This window comes from Streptopelia decaocto (genome assembly GCF_964273445.1).
Source record: "Streptopelia decaocto genome assembly, chromosome: 1".
In the NCBI taxonomy this organism is placed as follows: Eukaryota; Metazoa; Chordata; class Aves; order Columbiformes; family Columbidae; genus Streptopelia; species Streptopelia decaocto.
Genome location: NC_138663.1, coordinates 198,224,390 through 198,240,253, shown reverse-complemented (window position 1 = coordinate 198,240,253; position 15,864 = coordinate 198,224,390). Strand labels below are relative to the sequence as shown.

At 34.9% G+C, this 15,864-nt stretch overlaps 1 protein-coding gene across 2 annotated transcripts in view; it reads left to right on the top strand.

The window, feature by feature from the left end:
• Positions 1-15,864, top strand: part of CNTN5 (contactin 5) — a gene marked incomplete at both ends in the record, with an annotated part of 350,824 nt that overhangs the window by 114,316 nt on the left and 220,644 nt on the right. The window lies entirely within an intron of this gene.

The following is a 15,864-nucleotide window of genomic DNA, read 5'->3' as shown; positions in this document are numbered from 1 at the left end:
CCCTGACCTCCCTTTAACACTTTACAGGAAGGCAATCAACACCTTTTTAGTGCTTTATATAAGTAATCCTACCATGAAGGGGCAGGGATGCAAAACGAACACCAACCTAATTTCTCAGATCCTGCTAAAAATAGGAAATTACCATGAAAAATGAGGTAGATCTTATATAGCCAGAACAGGAAAACAGTGGGGTTAAGGCTAAGTTGCCTACTTGCATGTCTTCTAACACATCTTGTGGTATGGAGAACTCAGCAGGGTTAGTGTGGGGTCTGAGATTCTCCCTTAATCCACCCCTCCCTGGTAAAGTCAGACCTCTCAAATCTATTGGTTTAGCCTTATCTGCTGCAAATCCTGTCAAGGTATTTGTTAGCAAGATCATGGCACTATCCACCTACTTCTGACTTGGGAGCAATACTGACTTTTGCAAAGTTTCCTCATCCCAGGGCAGTATGTTTAAAATTCTGAATATTGCAACAGTGGTCTTATTACAGTATTATTGGACCTCAGTCTTAAACATAGCTCTAAGTAAATTCTGTTACATTTTATCTTTTAGACAAGAAAACTATCATAAATGAAATCACTTGGTTAGAGAACCTAACAACTGGTAAATATAGACAGTTCCAGGGCTCTGTACCTCAGATTTCTGTTCCCATTTCAGGAGCATGGCTAACAGGTGGTGGCTTGACCTGCAACTAAAAACAGAGAAAGTGAGAGCTGGAGTTCCATCAAAAGAAAGCCTATGAGTTTCAATAGCTACATCCACAGTTCATTCAGGAGACCATGTACTTCCAGTTACAATATTATCTCCTCCAATAAAATCAATTGATAAGGTTGTAGGGGAAAAAAAAAAAAACAAAACCAAAAACAAAAATGGTTTGTTTTGGTGAGTTTATTTTTAAATTTTTATTGAATTTTATATTATTAGCTTGCACGCCTGCTTTTGCAGGTATAAAAGCTGTTCTATTACAATCACTTGAATGTGATTTCTGTTCATTCAAGTATTTGTTTGGGAATTGTAATGAATGTTTCTCAGGCAAGGCTAATGGAGGAGTGCTGGCTGGAAGAGCTGAGGTGTAGCAGACAATGCTGTAGAACTTGTGAGAGAGAAGAGGCTGTTATAAACACAGAGAAATCTTTGAAAAAGGATGGAGTCATAACTGGTTGAAGTTCTTTTAGGAATTCTTGAGCAACTCCTTCACAAGAACAATTTCATGTTCAATGTGTATTTGTAGTTCAACATCTTTGTAGCATGACACTCTCTTCTGCTCTTGATTTAATGCTTCTTCAAATCCCTCATCTTGAATGGCTGATGTGTTCCTGTTGAAACAATAGTTGCATCATGCAGCAACTCCCTGTGGAAACTGGTGTCATCACACTGTAATCTCATAGCAATCTGTCAGAAGCTTATATCGCAGGAATGTTTTAGGAAATTTAAAATAAAGATTTTTATTATTATTTCAGCTTTAAAATATCTAACACACTGTCTTGAATTTGACTATAAAGTTCAGATAGATTTTCTTGAAGTAAAGAATGGAATACTTTCATCCTGATATCTTGGTCGATAAAAAGTTTTAACTGGTTTCCCAAGTGCTAATACTCTTTATTTCCTTTAGAAGCCTGAAATATATTTTTCAGGTGCCTAAAGGGAAGATCTTTACAGCATGAAGGATCATTTTATGATTTAAAACTAACATTTTGGAGACCTCTTCATATCTAGAAATACTTCTATATGTAATCACAATCTTTGTGAAATAAATAATGAAATTTTCCATATTAGGATATTTCAACCAAGTAATATATACCTTATCATTCATTAGTAACTCTTTTTCTTGTTTTTAAATTAATTTTTTACCTGAGAACCACCTTGGGTGAGGTAGTATACAATTAAATGGTCTTTAGATTAAACTGTGTTTACTCAGTAATTAGTGCTGGTCACTAAAGCATTATATAGATAGCTAGAGATGGACTAGACAAAGATTAGCTTACATTACCCTGAAGTAAATATAAGAATTTGAAAAATGTCATGCTTGTGATGAAATACTGTAAAATTTCAGTATAGTTGAAGTAGGGCATTTTATAATATTGCTTGTTAACAGCAGACTTGTATGTCTCTGATTATGTTCACTAAGGTGGAAAATAAAGCATTGAGAAAGATTTTTGTAAGGAAAGGTCCTAACCTTAAAGTAATTAAAGTAATTGGTGCCCTGCAATTTTACTGGGCTCTAATGACTTGAAGGGTAATTTATAATCCCAAGGATAAACCAAGACATTTCTGATTAAGAGATACAGAGCTACACATAATGGCATTCAGTTTCCCTTTTTTCACTAAAAGCCATGGATTCCAGAAGCCTAGAAACTTACCATTTTAACAGAAAAATCTTAAAATTAAGTTAATGGACTTGCCTGAAGGCATGGTTTGTACTGCTGTGGAAAATAGCTATGTCTTTGCAGCTTGAAGAGCTGTTCTTCTAATTAAAGAGAGCAATGGCAATACGGCTCAAAAGGAAACAACAGGGACCATTAAACAAAGCCTCTGACACTGTCTTACAGGAAAAAGCGTGTGCTGTAATGTGCCTACGCAGAATATCATGAAACTTGAAAAACAAGAGCACATTTATTGCTTTGACTCTTAGTTTTCTCTCAATTACATGGCCAAAAGCTCAGTTTCTATGGTTGTTATCATGTAGTTCAGCACTGGTGATGCATTACAAATATAAGTGTTCATGTACTATATCACTTGCATATGTGTGCATAATTAAAATAAGACTTTGAAATAATTATATGATGTCTTTGTATTTGAGAGATATAAAATGAACATACATTTTATATATGTTTAGAGAGATAACATTGAAATAGCCTCCCGTATCACTGGTTATTTTTCTGGAGTAAAGTGGAAAGATCAGTTATGTGCAGTTAAAGGTCTGCTCAAAGATTTAAAACTTCTCATCTTTTTTTTCTGTTCTTTGTATTTCCTATGGTCTCTCATGCCCAAAGTTATGCTATTTTAAGAAAGTAAGCAAAAAAGAGAACAAAATCCCTTTGTCTAATAGAAATTAAGGAGAAATATAATTTTCAATAAAAGCAAATATTTGATAGGAATTTTTTTGTCTTCAAGATAATTTTATGCAGAAAAATTGGGACGGTAAAGCCCCACGATAACACTGACAAAATGACAAGCAAATCAGGATTCCTGATCACAAAAATTATATGTTTAAAGTCACATTTTAGAAGTTTGCTCCTAGCAGGTTCTTGAAAAGATATAAAGCTATCAGTTTGCTACAGCTTCAAATGTCATTTATACTTCATAATCATCAGGAATAGTTCATACACAGAGTATATTGTTTTCTTAATGAGATTCTAATCATCTCATTAAAATGCAAGAGCATTAGAGGAATAATTACTGAATTCCTTTAGCCCATCTTAATATTAATGATTTTGGTAGCTCTGGGTGTGGCTAACTCTATGGAAGAGTTGTTCAAATCACAAACACATCTTTAAAGATTCTGCAGTCAATGGAAATAGAAAAGTGAAAGATAGTTATTCTAGCTTATGTTTTTACTGCATTAGGAAAAAATGTCTATATGCAAGAGCACCAGCCAAAGAAAACCACCATAGCAAACTTATAGTTGCTACTGCAAGAAGAAACCAGGTTTTGTTGAACACCTAGTAATTTTGAAGAAATTCGTGGCACCAAAAGTGTTTTGAGGATATGAAACTTGATAATAAAGTGTACAAGTTTTATGACTTATCTTACAAAGTAAGCACACATACATTAGATGGTTTTACTTTGCTCTCTTCTCTCATTTCTGTTGTTAGAAATTTGTGCAACCTAAATGAAGGATTTAAAAACTGAAGTTTAATATTAATTTCTCAGTGCTAGCTGCTTTCAGGATCTGTACATGAGCTAAGAAAGCATAACTGACTTGAACCTGATGGGGATTTGGAAAAAATACAGAGATTACAGATCGACTAAATCTACCTGCCTCACTACACAGCAACCACATATTTTTGTGCTGGGTTCCACAGCCTCCCTTTGGAATAGTGTGCTACAACTTTGGTTAAAACGGTGGATATATTTTGTGCATTTCTTTGCCATTGTTCCATTAGGTCATGAAACAAAATTGATTTGCTCTATCTGTGGATTATTCAACCTTTCATATTTCCAGCCTGGGATAATAATAATAATAAGGATGTGGTAGGGGGAAATAACTTGTCATTTATGGAGATTCTCACTGCAGTTTTATTAGTCTCATTTTCACTGGCTTCTTAAATTTCCTTTTTTTTTTTTTTTTTTTTTTTCCTGACAACCTGTTAGCAACTTCAGCTCCTAGGAATATATGCTTAATCAACCATGTTTTCTTTCTTGCCATCATGGTCCCTGTACGTTTTGTTTGGTTTACTTAATGATCTGTGATTCTGTGATTTCCTAATATTTACTTCTGAAGAGCTGATTTAATCACAACCCTATAGACATGAGAAAAACCTTGATTTCTCATGTTAATTCCAGAATATGGAACATCGACTTTGCAATTCTGCAAATCTAGCCATTTATTTTGATGAGTCAGCACTTTAAACTGAAATATATGTATTTTTTTCCCATAAAAATCACAAAAACACAAAGCTTTGAGACAAATTAGAACTTTTTGTTTAATTTCAACTCTGGAAAACCAAGTTATTTTAATTTTAGCTGTAGTGATACTTTGTTGTTGACAAAAACATTCAGTTTATGCAACTAAGTTAAATGGTGCAAGGTGCTGAGAACTTGGTCCATAGTCTAAAAAAGTATTTAATCTTAAAATATTTACATAATGTTTCTGAAGTTGATGGAATGATGTACATGCTTAAAATTAAACATATGCTTAAACTCTTTGTTTCTGTTAAACATGAGAATTTTTAAAGCAAGAGTTAAACAGTCTGGATTTTTTTGATACTATAATGTCATGTTGACTGACATATAATAGGTTTAATTAAGCCTTCTGTCATTCATTTCTTGATCCTTTCTTTCTTAAAGTGAATAAATAGCTTAGAATAATGAACTTCATGCCTTAAAAACATAAGAACTCATTATAACTCCTTTTATCCAGCAGTTCTCGAAGAATGTTTCCTGTTGGAAAAGATAGACCTGGGTTCATCATTGTGGCTATGGTGAACCTTTGTTGAAAAAGTGCCTTTGACCTTCCTTTACATACATGAATCTATCAGCCAAGTCCAAAAGGAATTGTGGAGGAACATAAAAAATGGCACTTGAGAGGTCACCTAAAACTGTGAAGACAGCATCCACTCTTTCTGACAAGAATGACAAAAATAATTAATATTTATCCATTGTTCTAATTTCCCAACAGGCCATTAATGATTATTGCCAGACAGTAAACCTTATGGTAGTTCAACTGTACTCAGGAGCAATATTCACTGAAAGCTTTGGGGAAAAATATATGCACCTTGTCTCCTGGAACTCCCTTTCCACACAAAGCACACAGCACGTCTTCAGAAATGGTCTCCTGACCCTGTCTACAGTGACTTGTCTATAATAGCGTAAGACCAGCTGAGAGCTCTGGTAGACTTGCTGTTTGTATTTCTGTCCCTTTAGTTCTGCTTTTGAAGGTCTCTGAGAATTGCAGCAAGTTTCTATTTTTCCATTGCTACATCATTATTTAAAGACCAACTGATTTTCCCCACTATTGGATCACTTAAAGAGCAGAAGAAACCAAATTCTTTCCTATCTACAAAGCAAATGTTTTCTTTCCTTGAATACAAGAGGAGTGTGAGTATACTCTCTTTTATCTTCCCTGTGCTGCCTTGAGTCAGTATCTTGACAGTTCCAAAAGGGTTTCTGTGCTTATGCTAGTAAATTAAACACTCCCTAGCACTGAGAACAAATCATATGGAAAGGTCTGCAGTCATGGTTCTGAACTCTTTTATCTTTCAAGACACAGAGTACTTGTAAATGGTCTTTTGGAAATGACCCATAGTCATAGAATCATATAATAGAATCATAGAATCTTTTTGGATGGAAGAGACCCTCAAGATCAAGTCCAATCATTAACATGACACTGACACTAAACCATGTCCCCAATAGCTTAATCTACAAGTCTTTTAAACACCTCCAGTGATGGTGACTCCACCACTTGCCTGGGCAGCCTGTTCCAATGCCTGACAGCTCCTTCCATGAAGAAATTTTTCCTCATATCCCATCTAAACCTCCCCCGGGCACAATCTGAGGCCATTTCCTCTCATCCTATGTCTTGTTACTCAGGAGAAGAGACCACCACCCACTTTGCCACAACCTCCTTCTAGGTAGTAGACCTACCTTGGTAGATAGACTAAGATGGTGTCCCCTCAGCCTGGGAGGGGCATTTTGACAATTCTGATAGCCAAAACTCAGGAAGCTCTAAAGCAGCAATCCAGAAGCGTTTATTCTTTTGTATGGTAGTATTAGAACGAAAGCAGCTTGAAATGTTGAGGTCAGATCCCTAATTAGGGATTATACATCAACACAGTGCAAATGTGATTCTTGTTGTAAGTTACTAGCTTCAGAAAAGGGTATCAATTCTGGATGTACTCCATTGAGCAGCATTTATTATCTTATTCCATTTAAATTGCACATAGGCATAACTTCAACCTCATTGATTCTTATATCCATCAAACACCAAAAAAGTTATGATTATTTCAAAGTATTCAAATGGAAATGAGATTTATTAATCTCTTCAAGTTCATTTATTGCTACATAAGTTTTGATGCCAAAAAAGTATTTTGAGGTTTAAGTTCTCCTCAATCTTTAACTCTGAAAATGTGCTTTAAACAATACATTTTATATTTTGTGTTCTGTGGAAGCATTAATAGAAATCAGTCATGTAGGGAGACACAGTCTGAAAGGTAATTATAGCAATCATTTAGAGATGTATAGTATATCTACTGACTTCTCATTTTAGCATTGTGCATTTCTCTGCAGGACTGGAAAGCTGGTGTTTAATCTGCCTATAACCTCCTTGCCTATCTTTCCCAATTTAATCTATCATGCTAATGAACCATTAGTCTTGGCATTTAAATATAGATGATAATAATTAAGAGCAGCATTACTAAATAGGAGAAATTTCAAAAGGTTGAATGAGAATTCTGTGCCAAGACCAGCCAACACTTTCTAAATTTCCTTTCCAAGTCCTAACTCAGATTGACTTTTAGCAATTATCATGTCATCTCTCTACTTACAGCCTTCCAGGTGCTACAGATTGTGGTGAGCAGTACTCTACCTTCTTTCAAATTAAAGGTGTAGTTTGACTTGAAATTTCTTGCACGGCATTCGTAGTGGTACCATGGCATCCCTGCCCTCAGTATGATCTTAGCTTTCCCAAGAGCAGATCAGGCTTCTGATCCAACTGAGAAATAAACTTGCCTGACAGGTTATTCTTCTTCTCACAAAGGCCAAGGTACCACACACAGGTACTTGTGATAGCACAAGGGAGAGAGCAGCACAAGGCTGGGAGGGAAGAAGGCAGAAGTGGACAGGGCATTCAAGCTGACTGCTCAGGAACAGCACTGAATATAACAGCAGTGGAATCAGTTTTCATAATACTTTTGGAACTCATGGGGGCAATCTTATAGAAAAGAGTTGAGTTCTAGCTGAGCTAATAACACTGCAGAGGAGGTATTAAGTTTAAGAAAAGCCTACAATGAATGAAGGAGATTGATCATCAAAGAAAACAACATCTGGAAGGTTGTAAAACATATGGATAAAGTGATAATTAGAAGAAGTCAAGCTGAGTTAGACTGACAAAGTAAATTAAAAGAAATGCAGATAAGCATTTTGGCTAGGTTAATAAAAATTAACAAGAGAAGAATGAGGAATTATGGGCTAGAATTAAAGTTAATCTACATGTGATCCCAAATTCAATGGTTGCCTTTCTTTGATTTTCTGTAAGGACAGAGTATCTCATACATCTGATTCCATATGAAGCATGAGATATCAGAAACAAAAAGATATGCTGCTTTCAGTCTGAGGGTGGGAGAAGACAAGAATGGTAAAAGTAAAGCCACAGTTAAAACATACTAGTTGATAAAAGCTAAGGACTTAAAACATCCATGAGATCTATTAAAGAAATTTAGTACTTCAGAACAGTGTGCAGTTTCAGGACCAATTTGTCCTTTGTTTTTCCCGATATTTTCACCAATCATCAGAGCACAAAGGTAAAATTATTTAAATTATGTAAAGCTGCAAAGATGGGAAATATTGCCGACGTAGAAGTTGTGTTCTCAACTGTAATAATTATATATTTTATTTGTAATGTTTTGCAGTCAACATCATGAACATGATATCACTGTCATTTTGAATAATATTTCTTGTAATTATTATGAGGAGAAAATCAAAACAAGCTCCAAAAATAAGTTCTCATGGGTGACAATGATAACATCAAAAGCATCCTCTGATGACCACCATGTAATGAAAATGTCAAGTAATGTTAAAAACCACCTTGTGATTATAATAGACAGGTCCTCAAACATCATCTTCTTCAGTGAGATTGGGTAGATGTGTTACATGCACACACCAGGACTTAGAAGTATATAATTCCTTTTATACTGGTTTTAAAAGTCAGAAATCAGAAGTTGGTTTCATATAACAGGGTGCATATGAAAAAAAAAAAAGAGCAAATCCTCTCTGTAAAACATATTGTAACCTGTTTCCATTACAAACACACACACAATACTAACCAATAAAGAAAACAAACAAACAAACAAACAAACAAAAACCCACAACCCGCACCAAACACACCTTTAATTAGGTTTTATCCTTATATCTCATCAAGCATGGAAATATATTTAAAATGCCCTCAGGATTCTATAAATATGCAAATCCTGTGCCCACCCACCTACCTACTCCGTACACCATACTAATTAAAAGACAATGTGTTAAATCAGAAACTTATACACTGTGTGTCTAACTACACATTAAATATTACACTGAATTTTATTAGAGTTACAAGGTCAAACATCCAAGCTAAGAGATGAGGAATTTATCAGTCTGTATGCAGTCTGACTTTTGCCTTGTATGCAAGAGTCCTACAATACAGATTTGTCATACAATCTTGTTGTTGTTGTTGTTTACATTGGACCCCCTATACTCACAGGAAAAAAAACACAGAACAAATACTGCTCACATACTGAACAGAGTTCTATTTTATATTGTTCAGTGCACAGCCCCCAACCTTCATTAATTCAGACTGTTCAAAACCTATTCTGATGACAAAATTAATTTCCTCAGAAGCTTTTTATGGTGTTCATCATTACAGCATCCAAGTGGTTCATGAACATTAATACATTTATTTTTACAATGTTCCTGTGAAGTGAGTAGTTATTACTATCTCCTTTTTATAAATGGAAAACTGAGACGTGAGAGATTAATGTAAAATACCCAGTAATTTGGGGAACTGTGCATTAGCTCACGAGGAGCTGTGTTTCTCAAGTGCTTAGCAGAGCCAGAACTGATCACTTTCCCATTCATCACTCCCAGCAATCTTTTTCTCAGCCTTTGTATCAGTCATATGTCAATCCTGCATCTGGTTTCTGATCTCTCTCCTGTTATCAATTAGGCTTCTGATTCTATTTGTGATTTCATTACTTACCAAAAGCATCTGACTAGCATGTGTAGTCACATCTTCCTAGATGTCTTTTAGTCTCCATGTGGTCATTTTGTTTCGCTGCCTGCAGTTCTTCTATCTCACATTTCCCACTTCCAGGCTCCTAAACTCAGTTGTTTTCCCTGTCTCTATTCAGTACCTTCTACAGCATGCTTTTTTCCATCCATGACCTTCTGCATCCTTAGGAGGGTAAATTAACATTTAGTTATTTTTAACCAAAACAGAGTAACTGAAACAGGATCTTCTAATGGAAAGTGTTTGCCATCTTAATCACAGTAGTTGCTGCTTGTTGTGCCTATAATAATGGATTGATTTCTTGACATTGGCAGAAAGGATTTTATTTTTTAATTAGAAAAAATGTATCTGTCTTCAGGATAAGTAGCTTAAATTGCTACTCCATTAGCTGTCATAAGCAAAGTGGGTCAAGGCTTTGAACGGCAAACTGTAACAGTACATCGAATAGGAAACCCTACCAATAATTCAGTAGCTGGTACTTTCTCTTTTAAATTATTAATTCATTACTGCAGAATACAGTGTAATGAAACAAGTGGTCCTTGGATGAATTTCTGCCCGGAAAGGGATTTCTACTTAAATACTTGCCATTTATCAGCATTTTCTTTCCTGTGAAGTCTCAGCCATGTCCCTCACTCCTCATGTATAACAGCTATTAACTGTGACCTGTGTTTTGGTTGGTGACTGCAAGATTTTGAGATTTTAAGACAGTCTATTTTCAGCCACGTCCTTTGAATTCCATGGCCATTTTACTCTGCTACTGACTTCACTGTTTCCTGTCCTTCACAGTTTATAAATGAAAGGTTATTACTCCATCTAAACTGGAGCATAACAAATATAGAAAAAAATTTATGATCATCACTAGTCACAACAAACCACAAATATGGATAAGAACTGTTTTAAGATTTTTCTTTCTTTGTTTTAATACTGGTTATATAAGGTCTGGTAGTGTGCACTAATGTGATACTTGGAAGTAGCACATCTTTTAATTTTTAATTAATGTTGTTACCTCATTAAAATCTTATCTGCTAAAAAAAGAAAAAAAAAAAGTGGAAACATCATAGATAAAATCTTGCCAGTGACTGTTAAAGTTGGACTGGAATATTGCTAAGAAAATCATAGCTAGCTGAACAAAAGACACTAAGTATTCTCAATTTGAGAGACAAAGTTCCAAAGCAATACATACATAAATACCAACAAAAGATTGTATTTAAATGACGTCAAACAGTTTTGTGAATCTTGCTTAAGGAAATTCTATTATAGTGAAGTAAAAATACTTTTACCACATCATTTTGAGTACTTCAAGTTTGGCTTTGTATTATGCTAAAGATATTAGATGGAATTCACATGTGTATGTAATATGTGTTTCGACAAGGTAAAACTTGACTCAGCATTGCCAAAACAAAAAGTCTACAATACTATTTTTTTAAGTGTAAAATGGTTCTTGCAACATATTTTTTTACTTATAAATTTCCAAAATTAAAAAACACTTAGAATACCGAGATTTAAATGCCTTCATAATAACTAAATGCCTATATAATAACTATTTGTACCTAAAGCTATGTCACTTTGAAGTCTTTACCTTTCTGTTACAGTGGAGCTACAAGAAAATAATCTGATGAGGACGGTGAAGCCACAGATTAAGTTGTAGTGCAACTGCCCCTGTTGCAGTGCTGTTTTGTCTAAACTCTCTCACTCTTCCATCCCAAACTCTTCCATATAGCTTCTCCTTAAAATACCTGATCCACAGCCAAGAAATCATCCTTGCTCAGTGTAACTACCATATGACAAAGGTATGTACATTATGCCTAGTCACCTAGACCTAAAGTGAGACTTACAGCCCAGAGGCTCGTTTGCTCTTCACAGAATCACAGAATGTTAGGGATTGGAAAGGACCTCAAAAGATCATCCAGTCCAATCCCCCTGCTGGAGCAGGAACACCCAGATGAGGTTACACAGGAATGTGTCCAGCCAGGTTTTGAATGTCTCCAGAGAAGGAGACTCAACAACCCCCCTGGGCAGCCTGTTCCAGTGTTCTATTAACCCCACTGAGAAGTTTCTTCTCATATTTAAGTGGAACCTCCTGTGTTCCCATTTGTACCCATTGCTCCTTGTCCTATCATTGGTTGCCACCGAGAAGAGCCTGGCTCCATCCTCGTGATGCTCACCCTTTACATATTTGTAGACTTTAATGAGGTCACCTCTTAGTCTCTTCTTCTCCAAGCTAAAGAGACCCACCTCCCTCACTCTTTCCTCATACGGGAGATGCTCCACCCCGTTCATCATTTTCATGGGTCTTCTTTCATATATGTTCCTAAATGTGTGACCATAGCATGTACATATATTTTTTTTCCCATGGAAAATATTTACACAAAAGAGAGTAGTGAAAAAGCAACCAGAAAAAAGCAGAGCAATGGAAAAAATATCCAGACCTAAAACCTGTGTTTTCTCTGACTGTTTTAAATGAACTTTGCATCAGATCAATAACATGAAAATAAACATGCATTACAAAGACAGTAAAATAGTTTAAAAAATTGTTTCCACATTCTTTGGGTGTAAACTCAACTGAGTATTTTTAAGCAGCATAGATCTAAAGCATGAATAAAATTTGTTCAAGCTGGAAGGAAAGGTAATGAAATTCAAATGTTTACTTTCATAGCATCACAGGTACCCCGCCTGATTTATATAAAATGTTTACTGGAATAAATTTAAATAAAATCTGGGAGTGGGACTCTTTATGGGTACCTTTCAACCTGAGATACTGTATGATCCTATGAACTGAGGTAATAAGAATAATTAAAATTGCATATTTTAAAGGGTTCCAACCCTCACTTCCACTAGATCAGGTTTCTCGCAGCCCCATCCAACCTGGCCTTGAACGCTTCAAAGAAGGGAGTGTCCACAACGTCTTTAGGCAATCTGTTCCAGTGTCTCACTACCCTCACAGTAAAGAATTTATTTCTAATATCTAATTTAAATCTACCCTCTTTCAATTTAAAACCGTTACCCCTCATCCTATCACTATACTTCCTGATAAAGGCCCCGTCCGCATCTTTCCTATAGGCCCCCTATCATTCATTTTCAAAACAGTCGTATATTATCTTCTAAAGTAACATAGAGTATGTGTAGAGAAATTACATGATATATAAAGATGGAGACATCCCTGTCAGACAGCTTCTTGTTTTGGAAAATACTTGTGTTTTTCTAGGTAATACATATAGACACCAGTGCCTAAAATTGCTCATCTCATCTTTTTAAGAGACATTCTATTTGAAAATAATAACTAATCCTCACATAAGTTGTTTTGTACAACCAATAAATTGTTTTCAACCTATCTAATAAGATTTCTTTGCAGTCCTTTCTCTTTCTTCAAAAATGTTTGAAGATCAGTAAAATACATAATGGTTTCTATTTTTAAATAACCAAGCTTTCCAGATCGGTTACAAAGAGTTCTTGACTTCAGACTTTATTAATTTAGAGCCTAGCACTCAGTATATTTTAATGAAGGCAGTGTTCAGCAGTCTACTTCAGTTAATCAGGGCTGCCAAGTTTTATTCATTTTTATTAATTTTAATGTTATTGAGTATCCTGAAATATGATGAGGTTTATAGTACATTGCATATATGTTATTGTTTATTCTTATCTCTGTTAATGAGAAAAAAACAACAAGGTGATTTAGACACTGATGTAAAAAACGTAAACCAAATGCTTTCTGAAAGCAAGAAATACTTTTCGTGATTTAGCAGCTGAAAAATCTGTAAATGGTGTCTGTCATGTAGCTCTATGCCTTCACTATTAATGGTCTTAAAATGCTTTCACCCACTTTAGCAGGTACTCTTTCCAGATTGTAATTATGATTTATATCTTTTAAGCACAGCCTAATGATATGTTTGTTGCTGCTATAAAAATATATGCAAACTAGGTCAGTGCTGCAGTATGCTGGAAGATAAGTCTTCATTTTGTAAATGTTTTAGATCCAGAGGATTCTGCTCAAATCTACTTTAATACTGAGATGAAATATTTATATGGGAGTTGGTTCAATCAGGCGTCCCTTTTGTTTGACAGATTGGGTCACCTTTTGGGAAATTAACAGTTTGTGAGCTGCAAACCCATGTGAGGTTTTGATATACTGCTCATTGTAAGCACATGGTATTGACACACATGGGCCAATACTACAAAAAAGTAGCCAGAAAGTACATTCTCATAAATAAGTGAGGGAGAAATAATAGTATCAGACTTTGATTCTAAACTGAAAAAAAAAAAAAAAAAGCTGTAGAACTCATAAAGGGGAAAACATACATCAGAGAAAGGGTTTTCCACCAGTAAGTTGGCTTTTTGAAAAAGCTTTTCCAAATATCTTCTCACTATGATTACCTGTACATTCATATTCTCTTAATTGGATTGTTTTGTTTTGTTTTTATTTAAGTTATCTGCTGGCACAAATTCCTGGGTGTACTCTGGTAAAAATAAATAAGTAGGCAGAGATTTAAACACTGGTAATCTGTATATTAAAGATGTTTCATTCTCTTCAGTGATAATATTTATTGCCTCTGTGATAGGAGACAGCTTAAAGCAGTTGACATTGATTTTCAAGATGGAAGCCAACAGTCAGGCAACATCTTAAGGCTTCATTCTGAAAGTAAATCATTAGTCAACATCTCACATCTCAATGTGATCTGCATTATCACATCTATGAGACATGTAATCTGGAACTTATATCCATGGTTTGTTTTGCCATTAGAAGGGTCTCATTTGCTGACTTCATATAAGTTATCTGAGGTGCACATCAGTTTGTAAATAAACACTCAGACTTGTAAAGATTTACATGATATCATACCCAAAATTAAGTTTCAAGTAATTACAAAAATCATATTTTTTCTTCATTTTATAGGCATAGCCTACAATTAAGGTACCTACAGGAGTAACTTTACATTTACTGCTTGTACCTCTCTGATAGCACAAATTGCCATAAGTAGAAATACCTTTCTTGCATTAAGCACAGGTGTTTTTAAAAAAGGGCTATAATAAAAGATTTAAAGTTCCTGTATTTGAATTAGAATGGCTGCAAAGATGATATTTCTGCTTCAACTCTTCAACTTACTCCTTGAAATGGGAATGCATTTAGGCACTTAACATTTGATTTATAAAATTGCTACTTTCTTTTTTGCATAGATTATTTGGTAAAAGTAGAACACTTTTTGTTTACATAAATTATATTTTTATTTTCCTTTTTTTGTGAAAGCTCTTGTGGATGCTACTCATCATTCTCATCTCAAAAATGCACACTAAGAAAAAAAGGGGCTGCAGGTGAGAATGAAATGTGGTAGTCTCAGACTCAATAAGTAGACTGCAATGCAATATATTTTATTTAAATAAAAATAGGGGAAACATTTTACAGTACAGTGCAAAAACTAGAGTTGCCTAAAGGAATGTGAGATTGGGGAAAAAAAAAAAAAAAAGGCTTCTCTTTGAAACAGTTTGTTTGTTCTGATCTGACACTTCCAGGATATTCACACTGAACTTGCTAGGTGATTTTTATATCTTCTCTATATATATTGTTAAACAAAATAGTGCTAAAGTACTACCTTAGCTGCAATACAGATTTCCAGTGATTGTTACCCACTAGAAGATTGAGTAAGATACCAAAGGTCTGTAGCATTTATAAGTGAAGTATAAGCAGAAAACTGATTTCACCTTAATGCAATTCTTCACAAATTCTAGAATGTTATAGATTTGGGGGAGAGGGAAGAATATGATTTTATACTACTGCCATTTCTATAACAATGAAGAGGCCAAACAACAAACTGAGGGCCCATTGTTTGAGATAGTGTAGAAACATGATGAATGAAATCTGGTTACAACTGACACGGAGAAAGCTCAGGTACTCAACAACGTTTTTTGCCTTGGTTTTTCACTAGCAAGTGCTCTTCCCACATCTCTTGAGTCCCTGAATCTCAAGGCAGGAACTGGAGGAATGGAGTCTCAGCCATTACAGTAGAACAGAAGAGAACGTATAGAATGGAATAGAATGGAATGGAATGGAATGGAATAGAATAGAATAGAATAGAATAGAATAGAATAGAATAGAATAGAATAGAATAGAATAGAATAGAATAGAATAGAATAGAATAGAATAGAATAGAATTGAATTGAATTGAATTGAATTGAATTGAATTGAATTGAATTGAATTGAATTTCAGTTGGAAGGGACCCACAACAGTCA